Raw genomic sequence first — 6,940 nt, 5'->3', positions numbered from 1 at the left:
AAAGGGGATATAGTTACGATACTGTTGTCAGGTCATTAAAGATTGCATATTTTGGCTTTAACATTGATTCACTGATAGGGTCTTTGCATCGGAACTAAACACATTTATTTCTAAAAAAAACAGTTGTTGGCATGACACGGGTTATGTTCTTCTCATATATTTTATGATAGTATGATACTAAACCCCTAACGGGAGGGATTGTACCTGATATTCATATGATGAAGACATAATCTTTCAATCAGTTTAATTGAGGTCTGGAGCTGACATGTCAGTTAACTGCTAGTAGTCTGTTGTTATTTATGTATTATTGTCATTTTATTTATTTTCTTTTGTTACATCTTTTGACATCGGACTCGGACTTCTCTTGAACTGAATTTTATGTGCGTATTGTTATTCTTTTACTTTTCTACATTGGCTAGAGGTATAGGGGGAGGGTTGAGATCTCATAAACATATTTAACCCCGCCGCAATTTTGCGCCTGTCCCAAGTCAGGAGCCTCTGGCCTTTGTTAGTCTTGTATGATTTTAAATTTTAGTTTCTTGTGTATAATTCGGAGTTTAGTATGACGTCCATTAGCACTGTACTATTATGCATATTTTTAGGGGCCAGCTGAAGGACACCTACGGGTGCGGGAATTCTTGCTACATTGAAGACCCATTGGTTGCCTTCGGCTGTTGTCTGCGCTATGGTCGGGTGGTTGTCGCTTTGACATATTCACCATTTCCTTTCTCAATTTTATCAGTAGTTTTCATACCTCAAACTGACATGTAACAAAACTATTTGTCTGCATCAATCAAAACTGACCATATTTGACAGCATCAACTTAAACTGACCATATATGACTGCATCAGCCAGAACTGACCATATTTGCCCTTTTTAAAGTAACTCTTATAGTCGCATGGTAAATCTGTAAGATTGTTATGTAAGGATGGAATGTATAATGCAATAGAAATGTTTGAACACAATGATACCTAATTTCGTTTGCATCAATTTAAAGTGTCAGCGTGTCCTCTTTTTAATCAAAATATTGCAACATAAACAAATATCAGTAGTTTTCATACATAAGACTGACTGTGGTATAACACAATTATTTGTCTGCATCAACCAAAACTGACCATATTTATTTACACTTTAGTATGTAAATCTTACTATAAAGATAATTATATAGCTGCATAGTAAATCACTTATAAAATTGAGAAAGGAAATAGTGAATTTGTCAAAGCGACAACAACTAGACCATAGAGCAGACAACAACCAATCACGATAGATTGAATAATTCAAATGACAGCATGGCCTCTTTAAAAACAAATTTTGAATTGTTAACAAATTTCAGTAGTTTCGATATATCAGACTGAGTTGTTTTAACATTATTTGACCGCATCAACCAAAACTGAACATATATACTTTAATATCATGTAAATATATATGGCCTCATTATAAACCAATAATATTTCTATGTCAGGACAGATATTGCATGATAAAGATGACACCAAATTTTGTCCACCTCGATTTAGCGCGCCATTAGTTCCTCTCTGTATCGATAATATTATTATTTATTGAATGACTATAATATTTTTTGTCTATGAAGAAATAACATAAAAACATTGTTGCACACTGAATAACGCGAGTAGCAGGTTTTTTAACAGTGTGCATGAAGCACATTTTTATGTTATTTCGAATAGACAGAAAAAAATATTACAGTCATTTCTTAAAATTTAATTCTAAATTCCATTTTAAACCTTGGCAAACCATGAAAAAACGTTGATGACGTTACGGTCACATGACTTAACTTTTTTCTATGGGCTGATAACAAAATAACGTTAGCCAATCAGAAGACCCGTTACATCCAAAATTAAGTTATTAAATAATGATTTTTTTTTTAAACAAAACTATTTAACGGCATCATCCATGTACCTGTAGAAAACCTATTTCAAACGGGATAGCACATCCTCATTTTACGGAAATGTTGTTTACCGTGCCCGGAAATTTAGAAATGATCCATGTAAACTTGTTGCTCCTTTTAATAAACCTATTCTAAAAGGTTACATATTCAACACTGTAATAAGATCATTGAATATTGTTTTTATTGGTATAAATATTGATTTTGTTATCTGTAGATTAAAAGCTAACTAAATATTACTAGTATGTTATATACATATACATTTTCATGCATCTACAATCTGTCGATACCTGTAACTTGGCATTGCACAAGGTGTCATGTTCTTCTCTGGCTGTTTATGACGTCTTTACACTAAATCCATTGTATGTTAGATGTGTACGGATTGAGTGTTTAGTCTTAGAGGCATGATTTTTTTATTAATTGTTAGTGGCTTTGAACTAGCTGTCAGCTAACTGCAAGTACTCTCAGATCTGTTCATTGTGTCTTTTTGTGTCGGGATGTATAAGTACCTGGCCACGTCCACTTGTATTCTGTGTCTATCTGATGAGTTAGGCCTTTTTCAACTGATTTTTATAGTTCGTTCTTATGTTGTACTGTTATACTACTTTCCCAGGTTAGGGGGGTTGGGATCCCGCTAACATGTTTAATCCCGCCACATTATTTAAGTATGTGCCTGTCCCAAGTCTGGAGCCTGTAATTCAGTGGTTGTCGTTTGTTTATGTGTTACATATTTGTATTTCGTTCATTGTTTTACTTAAATAAGGCCGTTAGTTTTCTCGTTTGAATTGTTTTACATTGTCTTATCGGGGTCTTTTGAAGCTGACTATGCGGATAGGCTTTGCTCATTGTTGAAGGCCGTACGATGACCTATAGTTGTTAATGTTTGCGTCATTTTGGTCTTTTGTGGATAGTTGTCTCATTGACAATCATACCACATCTTCTTTTTTATATCATCCAACACCGACATGACTGATTCATATACTTTATTTTAAAATGAAAAGTACATGTGCATGTATGAGAAGTTCTCTTGTAATAATTTGAAGAAGGAAAATGATTGGTTTTGTGTGTACCCAAACGTTCAGGTGCAAATGTTTCATTCATGTTCAGATGAGTATATTTTTCTAACGTTCCAGACTCCCAGATATCATTTATAATCGTTATGGATAAATTTGGCTACGAGATAATGCAAGTGTACATAGTTTTTTTTACGTTTAACAACACTTTTTTCATTAATGTCCCATAATTCATCCACTGTACAATTTTCGTTTGAACATTTGTCAAAAACAGAATCTTAAATCATGAATGTAAATCCAAGGCAAACAAGGTAATTAAGATTAAAATTACATGAATTAAATGCAGAGTTATATTCAGAAAGAGACTGTTAAAAACGGGAAACGAAGAAACGTAAACAATGATGTTTCATATGCAATCTTATAAAAATATGTCTCCGATGAGTTGGATAACCTTCTATCCACTTCGATATTTGTACATGTAACTTTTGATCAGTAAAAAATATTGAAAAATCAGCTATTATATATAGTAAAGTAATTAGAACTGATTATTTTTTTCTAAATTCTAAAGTGCCCTTTCTGCAGTGACATCATGTAGAACTGTTCTACAGTCCCGACTGCTTAGTCAGTTCTGCTGACAGTTCTACGGTTAGAACTGATTTGGCCATTTCTACCTAGAACAGTTTTAGACAGTTCTATCCTAGAACTGATCCTGACAGTTCTAGGGTGGAACTGTTCTAGCTAAAACTGTTCTAGGACAGGTTAGAACAGTTCTATGACAGATTATTCTGACAGTTCTAATGAGAGGTTAGAAGTGATCTCCACTGTACCTTTTGTATTAATTGTGAAATTGTTCTCCTCCTGAATATGCATGAAATATTTGCCACTGTAAGTTAATCAATCAATACATCCCGTGATTTTAAATTTTGCATTCTTCTATTTCATTTTTGTTGAAATTAAAGCAAATTATTCAAATTTTTCAACTGTCTATAATGATGGATCAAAAGATGGCGACAGAGTTGCATCTGCTGCTATCTTCGGGGACAGAGCTGCAAATCTCCGTCTGACATCTTCTGCAGCTAAACCAGAATCAATGATTTAGGCTTTGAAATTTATTGCTTCTTCAGATAATTCCAAATTTAAACATGCTTTAATTAATTGTAATTTTTATTGTAGAATTATGTGATAAACGCACTTGCAACAAATGAAGAAACTTAGTTGATGACTTTACGATTTATGATACATGTATTTTCAAATTGAAATACAAATTCCTCATTCATTCTTCATCAAATATATAGCTTTTCAAACTTGTAACAAAAGCGATTCTCAAAATGTCATATTGTATTCTGCAGATTACGTTTCTCCTTGATTTTAACCAAAATTTAGAAGATATTTTTATATTTTTTTGCAGTTACAGATTGATATGGCGGAGTTTAAGTGCAGTCTGTGTAAAATTGAGACTAGTACATTTGAGGACGATATCTTCCACACAATACATACGCATGCGAACAGAGAAATATGCATCTTGAAACGCAATGGTGACAGAAAAGTTTATAAACGATTAACTTTCCCAGTTGTACCTGAAGTGGAGCAGAAGAAAGGAAAAATTGTACTAACAAAAATAATGAAAAACAAACCATCAACGTTGTTGATTTAGATGAGCACCTGATTTTACCGGCCAACAAATCTAAAACAGATACTATTAGTAAGAACAAGGACGAAAATCAAGAGCCACAAAAGGCAATTGAAAAATGTTCTCAAACAGAAGATATCAATGAAGATTTAGTATCTATTGACACAAAGAATCTCGGAAAGATTGAAAAGCAATTCCTTATAGATATTTTACCATTCATACCGATGGCATTGCAATATTTGCATGAGAATAACTAGCTAGCTGTGTGGTTTATTTTGTTTAAATGTTTAGCAAATAGAACTTTTCCATTGGACAACATAGCATATAGTTTCTAGATGTTGTAAAATGGTTTTCATGTGATGATGCCTGTGGTATGTGGTACTCAGATACTGTGAAGCGATTTTGGAGAACTGGGAAGCAGCTGTTTAAAGGGAAGTTCCTTAGATTTATGTCTGGTTTGAAGCATTTGGGACAGGTTTTATCTCATGAAACCAATGTAGGACATTATGATACGTCGCTTTCAAAAATTAATTTCATTGTTCCTAGCAGGGCCATTCTGGAAACCGATGATAGCTGTCTCAAAAGTAGCTGTAAAACGCCAGGCATAATGATACCACTGATCGAAAACATTGCAAAAAACGAAAACACATTCACATGCCTTTTAAACTAAGCATCGACTTAAGCTAAACCCTGGAGGAAAATTTAGAGATGCTAATTGTTTTGGATTTGAAAATACTACCGCAGAGGTAAAACCATATTCATTTGTACACGAAATGTATGCTACAATTCATTTTTGTTGATTTTAGACCCTTTGGAACTCTATGTGGGCTATTTCAGCAACTAGGCAAAAAATCCCCAAACTAGATACACGGTTAGATTCAGCATGTCAACGAATCCCAAATATCTATATTAAAGGACTTTTGTCTATAAATTTGGACCCCACAAAATTGAAAAAGGGACCAAAAATATAAAAAAAAAATGCATGCATCGGATACATTTGTTATTGAAGGCATGACTGTAACAATAGGATGAATATACAAAAATATCTTATTCTGGGGTCTCATTGGGGAGTTCTGATCCCGGATCCCGCTTACTATTTTGGCAGATTCCCGTATTCCGCTTATTTTTTTTTCAGATTCCCGTATCCCGCTTATACTATGCAGTTCTCATTTTTTGCAATGATCCGTGTCCCGCTAGACTTCATTTCCCGTTTTTCACGACACAATCATTGGACTTTCACCTCTCGCGCTTGCAAAAAATCGGCAATCCGGCGTCACGCTCATACCCAATTGCGACCCACTATTTTACTCTATTCTGACTCATATTAAGCCCACTATAAATATATTAAAAAAGTAGCGTGGATTTTTTTATCCCTTTTTATCCAGTCTCGTTTTGTTTTTGAGCCATATATAGATGTCGTATGTGACAATGAGACAACTCTCCATCCGAGTCACAATTTATAAAAGTAGACCATTATACGTCAAAATACGGTCTTCAACATAGTCTTGGCTCACACCGAACAGCAAGTTATAAAGGGCTCCAGTGTAAAACCTTTTAAACGGGAAAACAAAGGTTCAATCTATATCAAGATGTACATTTTAGTGGTGAAGTGTCATGGAAATGGATAAAAAAAATAAGGATAAAGATCCCTATACGCTTTATAAGAAACTAAATGGAATACATTAGAAATAAATGTTATTTCTATTGAATATATTAGAGTGTTTTAAAACCAAACTTTCCTCCGTTAGTTAAATTTTATCAAATCTTTCTCTTACTTTATCTTTTGTTTGAGCAAGTCGGCTAAATTAAGCTTTACAGCTTATTTCCTAATGCACGTAAAGCAAAACTTTGGTTGGCTTGCTTGCTTTGTTTGTATAATTGTTTAAACAAACTTTGTAAATAAGATTGACATTTTAAAACAACATGAATAGGCATAGTTTAACCTGTATTTTTAATATTTGAATTAAATTATGTGTTATCATAATGATTATCCAATAATAAAAAAAAGCAAACAAGTCAACTAAAGTCTTGCTCTACATGCTTAAAGAAATTAGCTGTAATAGATAAAAAATTAAATAAAATTATAGTGAAAATGCACTGCATATACAATACTAATGATTCGCTCCACAGTGAAAATGAAAGAATAGTATCATTATTCGACAGTATACATGACTAGCATTACGAAATCATCATAGTGGAATTTAGTTAAATATGAAGAAACTGAATGACAAAACATATTCTACGTTATACAACTTTAATAATTGTGTTAAAATGAAGATTTTTTACTGCAACAACATCTTACCTGATAGTTATAAAGCACCTGCACGATCTGTTCGTGAAATGTGCTAAATATTCACCTATTTTGGGATATATTTCACAGCTGGATGGCTTTAGGCG

The sequence above is a fragment of the Mytilus galloprovincialis genome, chromosome 8 (genome assembly GCF_965363235.1).
Source record: "Mytilus galloprovincialis chromosome 8, xbMytGall1.hap1.1, whole genome shotgun sequence".
In the NCBI taxonomy this organism is placed as follows: domain Eukaryota; kingdom Metazoa; phylum Mollusca; class Bivalvia; order Mytilida; family Mytilidae; genus Mytilus; species Mytilus galloprovincialis.
This window is presented reverse-complemented; position numbering follows the sequence as displayed.